A 20,445-nucleotide genomic window follows, 5' to 3' on the forward strand; every position below is an offset into this window, starting at 1 on the left:
TAATTTGTACCTGTGTAGGGTCCTACATTCCTCAGGATTCCTTATTAGTGTTGTGCTCCAAGCAGCTAGAAGACTGAAGATCCTAGGCAAGACATGGCACAGCCAGGACTGACCATTCCACATGACGCACAAACCAAAGCTATTTTAGAATGTTGCTCCAGCAACATGTAACCTCAGGCTGAGCCTTAAATAAGGCTGCAGCTCACTCTGGGTGATTTGCTTGACCACCTACTGGAAGAAACTCTTCTGGTTAAAAAGGGCCTAGCCTGTTTCAGCAGCCATGGACTCTGGCAGTGCAGGGGAGGCAAAGGGGAGCATTTAGTTAGAAAACCACAAGAGGTGAACTATCTTTTCGCCCCCTTTAAGACTTTTCCTGCTTTAGTACTGGTTCTTCATTTGGTTGACTGGGGGCCATAAAGGGATACACACACAAATGCACACAATCATCTACGATGGATTGCATCCCAGTTTTAGGGTTTTCTCTCTCTCTCCTCATAAAACAACCCCTACAAAAACCTTAATACAACTAAATGGCAATCAGGAGAGAGAGAGAAAGGGGGTGGGGACCCAAAGTGGGTCCTGTCTTGACTATGGCAGAGTCTGGAGGAAGCAAGGTAGAGCGCCCAGCAGGGACAACGGACCAACAAGCAGAGACAGAGTAGCAACTGGTCATGAACCAGACTCTGGCAACAAGAGTGGTCAGAGACAGCTTCAGAACCCTGGACAGGTCCCATGAAAGAGGCAACTTCTTCCAACAAGAGCTGGGTTCTTGCATAGTTCCCCAGCTTGGTTACCCTTCCCAGGCTCTGCCCTATTGCTGAAGAATGCAGATACTTGAAAGGGTGGTCCTCTGGCTTGCCTCTTGTCACATCTCTGCTAACTCTTCAGTCTCAGTAGTACAGGAGGCCCTTAGGATCCTTGTGTAGGGGTCTCCAGTTCAGAAGGTCCCTAGCTGCTGGACAGGGTCTAGATTCAAATTTACACTTGCTGCCCTGGGGCCCTGAAACCTTGAGCCTTCGAGTGAAAAGCAGGGCTGCCATTTGACAGACGAATGCAGTTGTGGGCGGAGGTGAAATAGGGAGCAGTTGGGTGGGCAGAGCTGCAAGCCAGCCTGCAGCCCTCGGGTGTATTGAGAGATAATGTGCCATCAATTAGTGTGGAAGAAAGGTTCAAGTGGCTACCAGTTAGCTACCAGGCTAAGTTCAAAGTGTACTGGTGTACAAAGCCCTATACAGCATTGGAACAGGGTAGCTAAAAGATTATCTCACTCATTATACACTCAACCAATCACTGTGCTCTGCAGGAAAGGGCCTCCTGCAGATACCATCTCATCAGGAGGTCCGTTCCGTATGATGTAGGAATCAGCACTTTCCCACGGTGGCACTTACCCTTTGGAACACCTTCCCAATAAACATCAGACTGCACATTTAAAGCATCATCATACCAGTTTAAGTAGGCATGGCTTCCCCCAAAGACTTATAGGAGCTCTAGTTTGTTAAACGTGCCAAGACTTGTTAGGAGGCTCCCACATTCTCTTCCCACGGCTAAAATATTCAGAGTGGCATAACAATCAATCCCTCTTCCCAGGGAACTCTGTGAATTGTAGCTATGTGAGGGGAATAGGGGGCTCCTAACAACTCTCAGCAGCCTTAACAAACTACAGTTCCCATAAGTCATCTGGCTGGGTTTCCCCAGCCCACCCTGAGCAGCTTACAGCAGATCTAAAAATATAATAACTTTGGCTGCTCCCATTGGAAGGAGCAAACATGAACAGCAGTAGATTTGCCAATGAGCTTCTCTGTGAAAATAACTGGGAAATGAAGAAGAAGAAGAAGAAGAAGAAGAAGAAGAAGAAGAAGAAGAAGAAGAAGAAGAAGAAGAAGAAGAAGAAGAAGAAGAAGAAGAAGAAGAAGAAGAAGAAGAAGAAGAAGAAGAATTTGATAATATATCGTCATCCTTCAATGCATTGCAGGGCATTGGACTAAATGACCCTTGGGGTACTTTCCAACTCTACAAATCTATGATTCTGTGGTTTTCTACTTCAATCCCTGAGCAACAGGTCATCAAATTTGTTGTTGTTGTTGTTGTTGTTGTTGTTGTTGTTGTTGTTGTTGTTGTTACTAGTACTACTACCACCATTATTTGAACAAAAATCTACAGACGCAGCAGCCCTCCCCCAGCAATAAAGGCAGTAATGAAAGCTTCAGGGGCAACAAATCATCGCTAACAACCAACCACAAACACCATCATAGCCTGTCAAAAGCCTTGGAAAAGAGGTATGGCTGCTGCCATTGGGTTAAAAAAAACTGCCAGAGACAAGCTAATCCACATCCCTGGCAGCTCCAAAATAGCCATGTGTAGAAAGGCAGGCACCAAGTGTTGTGCCAGCTGGGAGGCAGGAAAGCAGGAGGAAGGCAGAAGGGGGGGAACAGAGAGGGGGGATTTATACAGGGTGTGTGGGAGAAGCAGAAGCCCTGCTTTCCCTGCTTTCCCTGCTCCTAAACAGTGCAGAAGAGAAAGGAAATGGACCACTGCTAGGCCTGGTTAGCCAGGGGGGAAAGCTGAAATGTATCCAGGTCTCCCCCTTCAAAGTGGTTGGTAGATCCGGCAGGCAAATCAGGCAGCTAGCAGTCTGCTGATACCCAGAGCATCCTGAGAGCGGTTCAGCCAAGGAGAGAGAGAGAGAGACACGGAGAGATGCTTTTGTTGGCCATGGAGACTGTCTGGGCACAGTGAAACCCCTTTCCACAGGCAGATTCTATTCTCACCCCAATCTCACCGGAGAGCACCACAGCGGCAGAACCGGCTCTCCATTTCTTAGCAGTCCATCTGGTAAGTGTGCCTGGCTGCTTTGTGCCCTTGATGTGGAGGAGGCTGGATGGTTTGTGGAGGAAAAGGGGGAAAGGGAGGGATCTGGGAGGGAATGGGGGGAGGTGTTACAGGTGGCTTATGATGGGTTCTACTATTCTGGATGTATATATGGATCAGTGCATTATTTATCCATCCAGATAGCTAGTGAATGTTCCTTGGGAGTTAAAGAAGAAGAAGAATATGTGTGTGGGGGGGGGATAGAAAGAGAGGGGGGAGAGAGAAAGAGAGAATTGGCTTCCATGGCCAACTATGGGTGTGAAATGCAAAGAAAATAAACTTTCTAAAAACCAAAATATTGTTCACTTGTCATTTCCATCTTTGAAGCCATGTGTGCATTAGCAGGGTTTTTGTGTGTGACAAATACTCCAAGTGGAATGACTGACGTTCTCATTGTGGTAGTGGTGACAAAAGGAGGAGCCCAGCTGAAACCTCGCCAAGCACACGGGCAGATGGCTCTTTACTATAGTTGTCATCTATTTGCACAAGTCACATAGTGGAGTCACAGTGGTTGTGGATTGCGACATCGGCTTGGTGAGTTTGGGGTGTGTCTGTGAAGCAATAGGAGAGGCTTCCCTACATATGTATTTGGTAGAGAAACATGTCTTCCCAGGTGCTTTGATTGCGCGGAGCCTCAGAAACTGGCTTCTGGAGGTCTCCTGTGATTAGGTGCTTCCTTGCAATATCAGACTGGAAAGTTGAGGTGAGCAAAGAGAGGGGATTGTGGTATCAGAGCTGAAGATGGAATTGGGTGGCATAATTTTGACACAAAGTCCCTGCTGTTTTCCAGCATTCATATAAATGGAAAAGACCAGTGTCCGGTGGAAGAACAGCTGCTTTGCATTCGGTCCCAGGTGCAGTCACTGGCAATTCCAGGTAGGGCTGGAACCCCACCTGAAATCCTGGAGAACCACTTCCAGTCAGTGGAGGCAATGCTAAGCAATGGTCTGACTCTGTACACGGCAGTTTCCTATGTTCCTGAACAGGCAACTGCCCTAAGCAATAGCATCATTTTAATCCTATTTCACACACACGGTCTTTCTCAGTACCTCATTTAGGCTCATGTGACCCAAACTTTATTCTCTCTCTCTCTCTCTCTCTCTCTCTCTCTCTCTCTCTCTCTCTCTCTCTCTCTCTCTCTCTCTCTCTCTCCAGCTTTTCAGCCTGAAATTTTCCAGAGCAAACCCTAGTTTCAACAATGGGAATTAGCACAGGGGGGAGCCAATATGGTTTCTGTGGGCACCCATACACCCAGAGAGGCCTTTCGTGGTGCCCACAGGGCCACCTCTCCCCAGTGAAATTAGTAGCCAATAGAATAGGGAGTAGGAGCGATGTGTGTTTGGTTGGGGGTGTGGTGCACAGAAGATAGGAACATAGGAATGTGCCTTACACTGAGTCGGACCACTGGTCCATCTAGCTCAGCACTGTCTACAGCAACTAACAGCGACTCGAACCTGTTACCTTCTGCATGCAAAGCAGATGCTCTACCACTGAACCACAGCTCACATGTTGACTATAGTTTGTCTGCTTTGCATATATGCCCATGGGTCCTAAAAGGATAGCAACTCCTGGCCTAGCAGCATCCCTGTACTGCATGCCGTGAAAAAGAATGCTTCTCCTCCCCTGCTACTAATCCTCGTTAAACCGAGAGAGCCAATTAAACAAGCCACCTCTGAATTTATGACTGCTCTACTTTGGAGCGCAGATAAGATTTCTAGCTTCTCCTTCATTACACATTGGCTTTTCGAATTCAGGATGGTGAGCTACATCCAAAAATGTTGTTCCTCAGTATGTTTCTGAGGTGTATAAATCGCATACCATCTCTGGTGTTTGTGTGTGTCCATTGTTTCAACAGTGGAAAATAGGTGCTCTCTTGTAGCACACATATCCACGTAAATGTTTGTGTGGGCAGTACACACATACATATCTTCGTATATAGATAAAAAAGTAAGGCTGTCATCACGCTGCAGTTTGTGTGTCTGCCAAAAGGTGGCCAAGCCAACTGCAGCATAATGGCAGGCAGGCATGCGGGGAAGCGGTGCAGGTGGAGAGTGATTTGGTTAGGTGCAAAGGAAAGAGGGGGTGGACAGGTGCGGTTGGCAAAGGAGTTGACAGGTAGGTAGGATTGGCAAGTAAAGCAAGCAGGGGAAGCAGCCTCATGTGTGTGTGTGAGAGAGGGGGGGATTGAGCATTCAGCTAGCATTTGGTGACCCCATTTTTGTGGGGTGGTGGGAGGTTTCTCCTCTTTGATTTATTTTCTCTAAGGTTTGTTTTTTTTGTTTTTTTGTCCTTCTGAAAACCTTGGGTTTTCCCCAAGCCTGTTGATATGTAATTTTGTGGGTGTGGGTGGTGCTGTTTTGGCTACACAAGCCATGCTGGTTTGGGCTGATGGGGGTTGTCTAAACCATTGCAGCGGGGGAGCATCAGGAGGGGGAAAGCTGGTATGTAGAATATTTGGATATGTTTCTACTCGTTCTGATTACAGTTGTAGGTTAAAACAATGCAGCAACATTTGCTGCCTGGACATGCAGTTATGGGGAGAGGGAGGGTAAAAGGAAAGCGCTACATTGGTAATTGTATTGCTACTGGCAAATGTAAGGGTCAGTAGGGTGTAGTGGTTGGAGCGCTTGGCTAGAACCTGGAAGACCAGGGTTCAAATTCACATTCTACAATGAAGCTCACTGGGCAACTTTGGACCAGTCACTGCTATTCAGCCCAACCTAACACAGTTGCTGTGGGGAGGGTGGGGAGGGGGAGAGACATGCATGCCACCTTGAGCTGCCTGGAAGAAAAGTAGGCTATAAATGAGGGCTGTGCACCAAATTTGGTGAAAATGCAAACCAAATCAGGCCAAATAATGATCACCCAGAGTAAGGTTGCACTACCAGGAGAGATCTGGTGTTGTCAGAGAGGAAGGAAAGACATGTAGCTCCAGAGAAGCAGCAAACCCCAGCAGGATTTAATCCTCCCCTCACCCACTGGTATGGATAGGTTGCAATCCTGCTGTTTCCAGGGTGCTGCTTCTTCAGAATGTTCCTCACAGGCAGAGCCTGGAAGGAAGCAAACCCCAGAAGGATTAAAATCCACCTGTCTACAGGAAACTCCTTCACAAGGTAGGGATGCGGGTGGCGCTGTGGTCTAAACCACTGAGTCGCTTGGGCTTACCGATCAGACACTTGGTAGTTCGAATCCCCATGGCAGGGTGAGCTCCCATTGCTCGGTCCCAGATTCTGCCAACCTAGCAGTTCGAAAGCACGCCAAAAAGTGCAAGTAGATAAATAGGTAAACAGCGCTTCCTTGCGCTCTGGCACTCATCACTGTGTCCCGTTGCACCAGAAGTGGTTTCTAGCTTCTGTGGACGAACGCCGGCTCCCTCGGCCTGAAAATGAGATGAGCACCGCAACCCCATAGACACCTTTGACTGCACGTAACCATCCAGGGGTCATTTGCCCTTTTTTAGCCTTTACTCCTTCACAAGCACCTTCTCCAAAGGGAAGGCATTTGCAAAGCAGCACCAGCAGGATCGAACCCTCCTACCTGCAGGGGGGTTCAGGGGGAGAGAAAAACAGTTACTCCTTCTCCCATGTCAGCAGGGGGAGGGGAACAGCTTACTTGCTCCTGCCCCAGGCCTTGCTTTCTGTTTATAGCAGGGGTGGGGAACCTGCGGTTTTCCAGATGGTGTTGGACTCCAACTCCCATCATCCCTGACCACTGTCCATGCTGGCTGGGGCTAATGGGAGTTAGAGTCCAACAACATGTGGAGGAACACAGGTTGCCCCATGCCTATTTATGTATTTATTTAGGCAATGCATGTGCAACGTAATCACAATGGTCTCTTAAGTGGTGTCCATCAAACTCAACAATACAGTAAAGATAAAATTGGTTAAAATTATAAAATCATAGTTTATTCCTTTAGAAATTTGAGGCAGTGGGGCTGAAACATGAAGAATTCTCCCTCTCTCTCTCTCTCTCTCTCGTGTGTGTGTGTGTGTGTGTGTGTGTGTGTGGCATTCCCAACCCCCTCCAAAAAAAAACCCAGAAAAGGCAAAATAGAGAAAAATTAAATCTAGTAAGATTAAGAATAATAGGAGCCATCCTTTGCAAACAAGATCAGTGGGAGCATATGCAACATGGCCTCCAGTGGAACTTTTGCCGCCTTGATTAGTCAATATTTTGACAGTTCTCATGTTTGGCTGAGAATTATCTCCTCCATTAGAAAGTCTTGTGTTTGAGGTGCAAATTTCAACAGCGGTTAGGGGTGCCGCGGGCAACACTGGCCTCCATCCCTCTTTCTTTCCTTCCCTCCTCTGGTGCCCTCTTGCGCCTCTGCTTCCCAAAGTCTTGCACAGCTATTTATTGCAGCAGCCCTAGCTATAAGCCCACAGGTGAACATTGCCTCTGGGAAGCACCTCTTTTGGGGGCAAGTGGGGGAGCTCAGAGATCAGGGGGCGGCAACAGTGGCTGCCCAGAGGACTCCCAAGGATAGTGGAGAAGAGAGGAGGCTGAGAGAATACTCCACAAGAGAGAGTGTTTGAAAAGGGGTGAGGGGCTGCCAGCTCTGCAAGCAAAGGGTGACATAACTGGGCCCCACAGGGGTGCCACAGAAAGAATGTACAGTGGTACCTTGGTAGTCGAACGACTTGGCTCCTGAGCAAATCGGCTCCTGAAAGCCGCAAACCCGGAAGTGAGTGTTCTAGTTTGCAAACATTTTTCGGAAGCCGAACATCCGACACGGCTTCCGCAACTTCCAGTTGAGTGTAGGAAGCTCCTGCAGCCAGTTGGAAGCCGCTCCTTGGTTTTCAAACAGTTTCGGGAGTCGGACAGACTTCTGGAATGGATTAAGTTAGAGAACCAAGATACCACTGTAGTTGGTCAAGGGAGCCATGGGCTCAGAAAGGTTGAAAACCTCTGAGCTAATGGAACGTGCTTAGTTTTGCCATGACCTGATGCATATGTGCCATCTCATGCCAAAGATTGTGGTTCAATGAAGGGCTTCAAATTTGCCCATTAACTTTGGGAGGAGGGTGCCCAATACCCACAAATATATTATCGTGGGTACCAAAGCACCCACGACCCCCCGGAGTTGGCTCCAGTGGCCTGCTGACTGTGGTAACACAGGGGTGAGCTTTTCCCTGGTGGCTCCAGTTTTGTGGAATGCCCTCCCTGCCAAAATACGAGCTGCGCCATCAGTGTTGGCATTCTGCCGGCTCCTCAAGACACACCTCTGGGCAAGCAGCCCCCTGAACTGGACTGAACTTGTGTTTTTATTGTTTTAACTGTTTCTTAATTTTTTTCAATCGTTATGCTTTTTAACTTTTTGCTTTATCATATATTTTGTTTATTAAAGATGTTTCAGTGTTGTTGTGTATTTTAATTATGGATCAGAGTTGTGAATGGCTTAGAAACCATTTTATCTTCTGCATAGGACTTGATTGAATATAACCTAAAAGCTCTAAGAACAATAAAATAAATTCAACGAACTCTGAACCACCCACACAGACTCTCAAAACAGTTATATCATATATCGAATTGATCTTCCATAAATGACTGGGTTACACCTCAGGGGAAAATTCCCTAAAGAAAACTGTTTTCAGTCTGCGCCTGAACGTCATCACACTAGGCACCTGTTTGATTTCAGCTGGCAATTTATTCCAGAGAACTGGAGCTACAACACTAAAAGCCCAGTTTCTCGTGCAGGCTAAGCACACCTCTGGGGCATTTGTTACTCTCAGCAGTGCTTCATTTGAGGAGTGCAGCTGCTGGGAAGGGATATAGCAGGAAAGGACTTTAAATGCTAAAAGCAAAACCTTGAACTGTGCCTGCTAGCATCTTGGCAGCCAGATCAGCTCCTTCAGCAGAGGTGTAACACGGTATCAATGGTGTGCCTTAGTCAACAATCTGCTGCATTCTGCAACAGCTCTTTGTTGAAGGGTTTTATGCAGATAGTAAAGGCCCAACTATTAGGGATGCTGTAGCAAAAGTGTGGGGAACCTTTGGCCATCCAGATGTTGCCGAACTGCAACTCCCATCATCCCTGGCCATTGGCCATGCTGGCTGGGCCTGATGGGACGTGCAGCTCAGGAACATCTGCAGGGCCGAAAGGTTCCCCTGTGGTAAGCAATTGCAACCCACATCCCGGGAAGTTAGCACTGCAGCTCTGCTGCCCCAGCAAGCTAGGAGATAAAGGACCCCTGGAGAGTTAAGTCCAGTCAAAGGAGACTATGGGGTTGTGTCACTCATCTCGCTTTCAGGCTGAGGGACCTGGCGTTTGTCCACAGACAGCTTTCCGGGTCATGTGGCCAGCATGACTAAACCATTTCTGGTGCAATGGACGGAAACCAGAGTGCACTGAAACACCATTTACCTTCCAGATAGACAAAGGGATTAGTTTCCCCATTAACAGGAGCAGATCACCAGAGCAAGGAAATGCTGGTGGTGCCGTTTAGATCTGCATGGCGGGGGATCTAGCTCACTTAAGCTTTTTCTTCTATCCCATCAAGCAGGCATCGCCCAAACTTCGGCCCTCCAGATGTTTTGGCCTACAATTCCCATCATCCCTGACCACTGTTCCTATTAGCTAGGGATCATGGGAGTTGTAGGCCAAAACATCTGGAGGGCCGCAGTTTGGGGATGCCTGTCATAAAGGCATGCCAATAGGGGCCCTTGCCTAACTTGGAACTTCCTGTGTCTTGTTTCAGGGGAAGTATGACTGAGGTGGAGCCTGTGTTAGATTTTGCATCATCTGGGCGCACTGGTCGAAGGAACGCGTTGCCGGACATTCTGGGCTCACCGTCTGGCGTCAGTCCCACTGACTTGCCAATGAAACTGGCGGAAATGTCTCTAAACTCAGGTAGATAGTGGCCTTATTCTCTTATGCTTCCCATGCCAGTGGTATCTTTGGCTAATGGATCTGCTCCTCACATTCTTCCTCTGTTATACTGGACTTGTTGGTTTGAACGACCCTAGTACACCCAAAACCTACTCAGTAATGAAATCGCCGAACCTGCGACTTCTTGCATGCAAACCAAACGGCTTGTGCAAGGACATGAAAATAGCCTGCTGGATCAGGCCAGTGGCTTATCAAGTCCAGCTTCCTAATCTCACAGGGTCCAACCAGATGCCTGAAGGAAACCAGCAAGCAGAACATGAGCACAAGAGCCCTCTCCCCTCCCCTGGTTTCCAGCAGCTGTAACTCAAAAGCATTGAGGCCAACAACTGTGGAGGCAGGGTGTAAATAGCATGCGTAGTAGCTAATGCTAGTCCCCTCCTTCATGAATTTGTCTAATCCTATTTCAAAGCCATCCAAGTTGGTGGTCATCTGTCAAGGCTTTGGGAAAGCTATTCCTCCCCTGGTTGCAGCAAGAGCAGAGAAGACAAACTGAATCCTTTTTAGTGAGTTTTATTCAATCCTAATAGTGAGAGACAAAATAACACAACAAGCCTTAACATGGCGTTGCTCCAAACTGGGCTCCTCCTCCCTCCTTCCTGTCAACAGCCCCTTCCCTTACAGTGGCCACTTGTGGTCAAATGCCTTTGAGTCCTTCGTTCCTGTGCTCCTAACGAACGTCATGTTCTGGGAGAAGGGGGATCAGAAATACTTTCCAGTGACAATGTGTCAGTTGGCTGCCCTGCCCCAGTCCTACCCCCCCTTCTTCTAACACTGCCTAACTTTTTGTTCGCCTATCTCTGAGTTGGGACTTCCCTCAGACTCCTCAAACTCCTGCTGTAAATCAAAGCTGCATTCCTCTTCTCCCTCAGAGTCAGAAGAAGGGGGCGGGTGATCTCCACCATTCCTCCTCCGCTCTCTCACCCTCTTGAGTCCAATCCCTGACATCATCATTGCCTCCTGGGAGAGCAAATTCCATAGTTTGACTATGTACAGTATGAAGTACTTTCTTTTATTTGTCCTAAATCTTCCAGCAGCCTAAACCTAGTGTCCTAAACCTTACCCTCAAGCTGCAGCCTTATTCTCCACGGATATTAATTACATCATTAAAAAACTATTTCCACTGTAGTAGATGGTGAGATGCATAACACAGGTTTTAGCAGGAGCCAAATTGCAGCAGAATAGAAACAGCGCAGGCCGAGATGGAACCTTGTTCCCTCCTTACATCCTTCATTGAAATGCCCTTTTTTTCCCTCTGGCTGCTCCTTCACTGATCTTGTCTCTTTGCTTGACCCTCTCCCCACCTCCCCTCCCCAATCCCAGACAGGTCTCAAGAAATGCAGTCGCCAGCCACAGAGGTGCCCCCAGCAGTACCTCAAAGCCCAGAGCTGAAAGATACCTCTTAACCCCTCCTCATGGAGGCATCGGAAGCCACATAGGACATGGAAGGACTTCCCAGTATCAGAAGAAGTTTGCCTGTGTGTGTTTGTGTGGGGTGACCCAGCAAGGCTGTCTTACATCTCTCAGCATGGACTGACAGAGGAAGATGAGGGATTCCACAGCCATCTGTTTTACAAAGATGAGGGCAGAACCTTGAAGGGACCATTTTCTTCTGTGGGACTTGAGGGGAGCGAAAGAAGAGGAAAGGGAGGGTCTGTTGAAAGGCTTACAGAGCCTAGGAAGCTGCCTTCCACAGACTATTGGTTCTAGCCAGCTCAGTATTGTCAACACTGATTGGCAGCAGCTGTCCAGGGTTTTTGGCTGAGCATCTTTCTCGGCCCTATCTGGAGATGCTGAGGGTTAAACCTGTGACCTTTGACAGGCAAAGCATGTGCTCTGAGCCCCTTCCCTAACTGTACACTTGCTATCCTAGAGGATCCTGAAGGTTATTAAAGGATCCAAGGTGTTCTTTCCTCCTTCTTCAGAGAGTGCATTCTTCACTGTGATGTTTGGGGAAAATGACTTGTTTATTTGGGATTTGGGATTTGGTGTTGTCGTTTTTTCACCAACAGATCCAGTATTCTTTTTCACACAAAAAATGCTAGGGGCAAGACGTGGGATCAGCTTATCCTCCCTCCTGGTTGATCCCCCATCAAGAGTGTAATTATGTCCTGTATACCGGTACTTAGGGAATTTCTGTGGTTTGAGGAACAGAATTACCCCAACCTCTCAAAAAGGAAAGAAATGTAATGGCATTACCAAAGTCATCACCAACCTGGTCTTCAAGAACATGAATTTGGAATTCAAAACATTAAGATGGCAAAAAGTCTTGTTATATCTTAGAAACTACTTGGTTCACAGGCATATCGGGGGTTGTCTGTGTAGAATTTGATGTTGAGCTCATTCTCAAAAAATATCAGCTTTCTTTAGAGGGAAGGACTCAAGTTTCAAGTCCTCATGGTTGTGAAGCAATGCTCACATTATAGAAATGACAGAAGGGTCTCACCATCTTTCCTCGGGTGACAAGCACACACACACACCAGCTACTATATTTTAGAAGGTCACAGGATGGCATTCTGCGAAAATTAGGAGGTGATTGTCAGGTTGTGTGATTTTTGTTAGGCGTTCCCTCTCCCCTTTCCTCCATCCTTTGAGTGCTGGTGCAAAGACAGGCCTAAAAATGTCCAGGCAACATCTGAGAAACTATTACAATTGTAGGAGGGAGGGTCAGAAAGATTTCCAGTAGTCAAACAGATAGATATTTAAAACACAAGAGTCCATATAGTCCTGATTATGGCACAGCTACTATCCCAGTACAGTAATTGGCAGGAAATTACCCTGCCTCCCATTGCATCAGAACAATGGCTTAAGCACAAGGGAGTAGAAACATAGACAAAGGATAGAATGGAAATATAGAATGGAAATATAGACAAAGGCTGCCCCCCCCAAAAGACCTTTTCCTGTTCCCAAAATCCACCACATTGAGCTTTCATGCTCACACACCACTGTTAAGAACATTGGACTGGTTTCCTCCAGGGCAAAGATTATTCAAAAATTCAGAGATGGAATGGACATGTTGTAGAAAAGAGGGTTGCCCCAGTTTATAGAGTTATAAAGCACTCGTGTTTAGTGAGGATCTGTTCGTGCTAATACTGCTCATTAAACTTCCACCATTCCAACAACTGTGTGGTTTTACTTTCTGGTTTTTATTCCAAAACATAACTCAAATCCCCTTTTTTTGAGCTATTCTGCCCTGTGCATTAGTACCCTAGAGAGGCAAGTCTACACCCAGCATCTGACAGCTCCAGGGTGGGTGACATGGTAAATGCCTTAGAAGTGTCAGAGATAGGTTCCAATGGCCCTGGAAAGGGGTGTGGGGCTGGAGAGGGAGGCATGGCTTTCCCTTAGGATCCTCAGTATCAAGCTCCCCAATCCTACTGGAACCCTCCCTCTACATCTCCAGCCATAGCTGCCAAGTTCGCCCTTTTTTTAAGGGAAATTCCCTTATGCTGAATAGGCTTCCTCGTGAGAAAAGGGAAAACTTGGCAGCTATGTCTCCAGCAAACCATCTACCTGTATCATCCAGCCATGAGAGAAGCACGAATGATCAACCATCAAAGCCTACGGCCCAAAATGAACTACGGCTTACTAGTTAGAAATGCAAAAATGCCTTTGCATTTATTTAGTTAAGGATTGGGGTACCTCAGCCCCAGGGGTCAAACTAGCCTTCCAGGCCTCTTGGGATTCTCCCGAGGCCACCTGCCCAGGCACAGCCTTTAAGGGAGGATGGAGAGTGATGTGGCCATATTGCCAAGGCAAAGCAGTGTTCCCGTGTTTCTCAGACTTGGCCATCAACCCTGCAGGAATAGTTCTACAGAGCCATAGTGTCATTCAGGCATCCCCAAACTTTGGCCCTCCAGATGTTTTGGGCTACAATTCCCATCTTCCCCGACCACTGGTCCTGTTAGTTAGGGATCATGGGAGTTTGGGGGGGCTGCAGTTTGGGGGTGCCTGGTGTAATTCATGGGCCAGGAGTCAGCTTCACCTGCTGAACAACAGCCTGAAGGGAAAGAAGGCTGGGGCCAGCTGGTTCTCATCAGTGCCTTCTCCTCCACATCCTTGAAGGCTGATCAGCTGCAGGTGGAGTCACTCCTTCTTCTCCCCCCACCTTTCAGGCTGCTGTTCGGCAGGTGAAGCTGACTCCTGGCCCATGACACATACTGATTCCCATGGAGACAAAGGGAATGGTTGTAACTCAGTGGTGGGGCATCTGTTTCACGTGGTCCCTGGCCTAATCCCTGCCACCAACAGATAGTACTGGGAGAGACTGCTGTCTGAAATTAGATTATACCAAACTGGGTGTACCGTATGAGAGGCTTGTCTCAGAATACAGTAAAGCATTTTACTAGGTTTCCATTGGTTTCAACGGATGAGCTGCAGTACCTTTTCTGGACACTACGAGGGTGGCGCTGCAACACAGGACATTGAAAATTAGTATCCGCTTTCAACTGCAGCTACTTTCAACATATGGCTCCCACTCACCAAACCAGTAATAGTCTCCAGGTGTAGTTGGACTCCAACTTCCATCAGCTCCAGACAGCATGATAAACATAACCAGCAGCCTCTCCTACCGCCCACAGCCAAGGTTTGGGCCAACTCCAAACCACCTTGGTCTGCAAGATGTCAAGCAATGTCCAAGAGGACAATGTGCTGAGCAAGGAAATGGTTTGGGCAGCAAGAGGCTATAGTACAAATGCCATTTGACTTCCTTCCAGTGCCGCCCTCCCCCCATTACCTTGTAAGCAGCCACTTCAACTGCGGTTCAAGCTGGCCGTGTTGTGTAATCATTTTGTTCAAGTGGACAGGGATGTTAAAAAGTAACTATGCCAGAAGAGGCAGAAGAAAGCATTTGGAAGGAGAGCTCTGCACAAACCGGAATTTGCAGAGTGAGCGCCGCTATGAAATACAATGGCATCTGAACCTGTTGAACACCAACCTACCTTAATTAGCAATCCTATACAAATTGCTAAGAGTGAATTCAGTTCCTCAAGGAGGAATCCTTATGTAGCCCAAGCTCATGAACACCAACCTACCTTAATTAGCAATCCTATACAAATTGCTAAGAGTGAATTCAGTTCCTCAAGGAGGAATCCTTATGTAGCCCAAGCTCATGAACAAGGGATATTGAAGTGGGGGTATAAGATAAATAAGGGGAAGTGTGTTCAGTGGTCACAGAATGCTGGCTGGCTGTTGAAGGGAGAGGAATGGAAAATCTGGGGGGGGGGAGAGAACAGAATAGAATGGTGTATTATGGAAGAAGATATGGCTGGCCGTCACCCTGAAAAGCAGCACTTCACGTTGCAACATTGTGTTGCAAGTCTCAGGTTTTTATAGACTGGCGGGGAGTGCTTGGCACTACCTGGGATAGTTAAAGAAAACCAAAAAAAAATCTGATTTTTAAATGGGTAGTATGATTTGTGAGTTTTGGCCCACCATGCCAAAAAGTGGGTGAAATCATGCCGAAGCCATGATTTGGTCTTGATTCAAAAATGGCTCCTGGCATCCAAAGTACAATAAAGCGGCTGTTCCTACCTCAGGAACTCTTGGACAAACCTATGCCAAAAAATGGTTGAAGTCATGCCTAAGTGATGTTTTGGTCTGCCATCTTGATTCAAAATGGCACCCGCCTTCCAAATGTCAACAAGGGTTGCTGACCCCACCTCAGGAACCCTTGTGCCAAGTTTGATGACAATATATCAACGAGGATCCATAGGGAAGAGAGAGCTGAGGTGGACAAACAGACAGACACACCTCTTACCAAAATATATAGCAGATGGGCATTGCGGCTGGTTGCAAGGTCTGAATCTAACACAGGTAGACAAGAATTTAAAACAGGCATCCCCAAACTGTGGCCCTCCAGATGTTTTGGACTACAACTCCCATGATCCCTAGCTAACAAGACCAGCGATTGGGGAAGATGGGAATTGTAGTCCAAAACATCTGGAGGGCCAAAGTTTGGGAGTGCCTGATTTAAAAGGTCAATGGTAGATGACATGGGCACAGCTAGGCCTCCAAACCTGGAGCAGTTATCTAGTGCCTGCAAAGTCTCTCCTGCAGGGAGTGGGAAATTTTTTGAGCCTGAGGGCCACGTTCACTCATGAACAATCTTCCAGGGGGCCACACAACAGTAGTGGGCAGCACCAGAGGTAAAAGTGGGTGCAGCAATGGGTGTTCCTCTCATTTTGTATAGCAGGCCACACCAAAGCTGCAGATTTCTAAAGACCCCCATCTCTCCGTCAACCATCGTGCCATGCAAGAGACATTATTCCAGTGCTAGGACACATTCCAGCAGGACAGAAGCACTTGAGGACACTGGCAGAGCAACCCCTGCTGGCACTTGGAGCATGCCCCCCACCATTGTGGGCACCCTTGACAGTGTCTCTGGTGCCATGCAGCCTCAGTGCTGCCCAGTGTGCCCCCCGCCCCTGCCTTCCTACCCTACTGCTTGAGGAGAAAGGTGAGGTGTGTGGCCTAAGGAGAGTCCCCAAGGCCAGATATGCAAGACACATGGCCTCTAAACTTTGGGTTCCCCAACTCTATTGGTTATCCAGGTTGCCTGGTTGCTGAGAAGAAGAGTTTGGATTTGATATCCCGCTTTATCACTACCCGAAGGAGTCTCAAAGCGGCTAACATTCTCCTTTCCCTTCCTCTCCCACAACAAACACTCTTTGAGGTGAGTGAGGATGAGAGACTTCAGAGAAGTGTGACTAGCACAAGCTCATCCAGCAGCTGCATGTGGAGGAGCGGGGAAGCGAACCCGGTTCACCAGATTACGAGTCCACCACTCTTAACCACTACACCACGCTGGCTCTCTGAGGCAGTCACCTCAAGCAGTGCAGCAGGCTGGGGACAGACGAGAGGGGTGGCAGGTCAGGAAGGAGAAGGGTGCCCTCATGCACCTTTGCCACTCCTCCTTTTGGCTGTGGATACAGCACCATGAGGAACTTGCTGCTGCCCACCTGGGCAGGGCTCTGAGGCCGGCGGCCCCCCAGGCTGTCTTCAGTAGCCTCAGGTCATGGGTTCCCCATGGAGGCCAACACAGGGCAGTGACAGAGTGCAGAGCCCCCAGACACTGCTCTTCCTGTCTGTCACCCTTGGCCACTGCCTTGGGTGTGCCATTCTCTGCTCAGAGCTCTTGCTGCTGCTCATGAAGCATCCTTAACAAACTACAATTCCCAGGGTGGGTGCACTATTTTCTGATTTGCCTCAGGTGGCAAAAGGTCTTGGGCCGGTCCTGTCTCTGGAGCATTGCAGAAGTTGCAGAACATTAAAGCGAGGCAGACAACTCTAAGCGTGAGCTCAAGAGAGTTGACATTATTGAATGTAACACTGCACAGACCATATTCCATGCAATACTCAGCCCCGAGCACAACTCAGATTTCAGGATCAAAGTCAGATCCAGGAGCCGTTATTGCTGCTCTTAGTGCTGATTCAGGTGACTACAGGCCCAAGGTGAACAGGGTGGGCAGTGCTTTCGGGAGCCATGTTGCTCTGCAGCTACTAGACAACATGGTTTGTGCAGGAATCGGTAGCGATATGGACTGAGGCCACCTGGCATCTCTTTCCACCAGTGGGCCAGGAGCCAGCACTGGGAAAGCAGCCTTTGGCAGGGTCAGCAGGACAGAGTGACCTTGCTGGGAAAGGAACATGCCCTAAATAGCCTGGTGGCATTGCAGAAACCCGTTGAATAAATAATCGCCGTCACTCTTCTGTCTGAAAGAAGATTGTCACATCAGAGACTACCTTCATGGCAACAATTAGTTTCCCACAGTCGGACCAATCCAAAGCTAGTTCATGGGAACCCTATGTGCACATCAGAGTCTCTATGTGCACAAGCAATAACTCTGAATCAAGGCTGGGTCTGTGTGTGGCCAAGTTGAAAAGAGGACAGGGCTTCTGCACCTTTAAGAATTGTGTAGATAAGGGGATTTTAGCTATTAAAGGTGCAGGAGCCCTGTGCTCTTTTGCTTCCAGCCAGCCGAGTGGGGAGAGGCATCAAGCTGAGAGAGCAGAATTGGCAGATTAGCCAGAGGTTAAATTCTGCTGCTTTAGCCTCATGTGCCAGTACCCAACACAGAATCAAACCCTGCCCACCAGCTGACATCATGCCCCATGTACTAGAGTGATGGCCTCACAGGCCTACTTTGACTCCCAGTGGACCAGAGGTTCCACACAAATAATCTAGGGGCCCTGCATCCCCAAACTCGGCCCTCCAGATGTTTTGGGACTACAACTCCCATCATCCCTAGCTAACAGGACCAATGGTCAGGGATGATGGGAATTGTAGTCCCAAAACATCTGAAGGGCCGAGTTTGGGGGTGCCTGGCCTAGGCTATCCTCCTAGTGGTGCAGCAATAAATCTGCTAGCACATTTGCAAAGCTAAACAGGGTCTGGTATGGTTTCAAATTGTATGGGAGACTACTTGTTGTGATTCCCGCATTGCAGGGGGTTCGACGAGATGACCCTGAGGGTTCCTTCCAATTCTACAATTCTATGAGATGGATCTGGAAACAGAATACAAAGTCCTTCTATAGTTCTACACAATCCTTCTTTGTTTTTGTTTTTAACATTACGGTAGTTCCCACCACCACCCACACCGACACATGTGGCATTTAATGATGTTTTATGATGCTTCTGCCTGCCCTTGGCTTTTACTGTTGTTTGTTCCTTTTATAACCATTGCAGTTTTCATTGTGCAATGAAATTTTGTTGGAAGCAGGAATGCTGCATGAATGGAAAGGTAAAGGATCCCTGGACAGTTAAGTTCCGTCAAAGGTCACTATGGGGTTGCGGCGCTCATTTCGCTTTCAGGCTGAGGGGGCCAGCGTTTGTCCACAGACAGCTTTCCGGGTCATGTGGCCAGCATGACCAAACCGCTTCTGCCTCAATGGAACAACATGACAGAAACCAGAGCACATAGAAACGCCGTTTACCTTCCCACCACAGCGGTACCTATTTATCTACTTGCACTGGCGTGCTTTTGAACTGCTAGGCTGGCAGGAGCTTGGACCAAGCAACGGGAGCTCACCCCACCATCGGGATTCGAACCACTGACCTTCCGATTGGCAAGCCCAAGAGGCTCAGTGCTTTAGACCACAGTGCCACCCGCTAGCAGAACCCTAACTGTGATGCTGTGGTTGCTGGGATGGTGCAAGGCAATGGTCATGGCAGCTCCGTGTTGGCCATGACCTCACGGCCGCCTTGTCTCAAACCCCTTCTGGGGAATGCAGTGGCCCTGCCAGTCCACCCCTCTCATGCCCTGTGGCTGGTTGATATAGACCACATTGAAGCCTATGAGGAAATGCTGAGTGGGTGTCAATATTTTAAATCGGGGTGGCTAACCTTTTTATGTCCAAGGGGGTCCACTTTGCAGAATTTTCTTTAAAAAATGAGTGGGATTTTGTAGCCCCGTGTATATTAATTAAAACGATTGAACTTAAATTATAATTAATGGCTACTATTCATTCAATTAAATTTTGGGGAGGTCTTGGGAGACCTTAATATGACTGTGTGTTGTGGGGAGGGGAGGAGGCCCATGGGTAAGGGGTTTTACCATCCCTGTTTTAAATGATGCCTCCTTAAGTATTTCAGTCAAAACTCTCTTAAGACTCAGAAGGACAGAAGGGAGATGCAAATAGGGACATGTGCACAGAACAGCAGCTCTTTTGGGGAGCTCAAGTCAGTACAGCTTTGGGGAGGTGGGGTGTGATTGCTGTGACTGGCTCCCCATCCCTTTAACACAATGCATTCCCTAATAAATCCAGGGCTGATGGGAACATGTGGAGGGCACCAGCTTGGCAAAGGCTGTTCTAATGAATGTAGCTCCAACCCCTATCAACTTGAATGTCTGAAAAATGCCTATCTGCAGGCCTTTAATCCACTGCTGTGTTGCAACGGCTATGGCAGAAGGAACACAGAATCACAGAATTGTAGAGTTGGAAGGGACCCCAATGGTCATCTAGTCCAACCCCCTGCAATGCAGGACTCCTGCCCACAGCCATCTCTGGGTGGGTGGGCTCAGACCGCTAACCTTCTGGTTAACAGCCAGATGCACTGACCCATCAATAGGCGAGAGTCAGGAAGTGGGGCTTTGGTATTTCAACAAGGGCCCACCTCCCTCCCTTCAAACCCCACTTGAGTACTGAGCTTGCAGCACCTTAAAAAAAAAAAAGGCTGACAGGTTGATTGTGGCATGCTCTTTCACAGATCAGAGGCACTAAATGCTGTCCTCAGTTGACCCGAATATATCTATATTTACACATGGGTAAAGGGGGGAGGGAATGTTGATAGTGGGGTCAAGAAGCAATAGCATGCAAAGTGAGAGAGCCAGCATGCTGCAAGTTCCAATCCCCACCCAGCCATGACACTCGCTCGGGCCACAGGAACACAGGAAGCCGAGTCAGACCAAGGGTCCATCTAGCTCAACATGGTCTACACTGACTGGCAGCAGCTCTCCAGGGTTTCAGACTGGGGGTGTCTCTCAGCTCCACCTGGCAAATAAAGTCGTGACCTTCTGTGTGCAAACCAGACGTTCTGCCATTGAGCTGCAGCCCTTCCCTGTTTGCTGAGTATAATTGGTTAGTCTGCGCTATGAATTCCACCCAAAGATAGTGACAGTCCAGAAACCCCCTCCAACTGCAATGCTGCGTACTCACCTACCTGGGAGTAAGCCATATTTGATTCAGAGGGG

Source organism: Zootoca vivipara, chromosome 6 (genome assembly GCF_963506605.1).
Source record: "Zootoca vivipara chromosome 6, rZooViv1.1, whole genome shotgun sequence".
Lineage (NCBI taxonomy): Eukaryota > Metazoa > Chordata > Lepidosauria > Squamata > Lacertidae > Zootoca > Zootoca vivipara.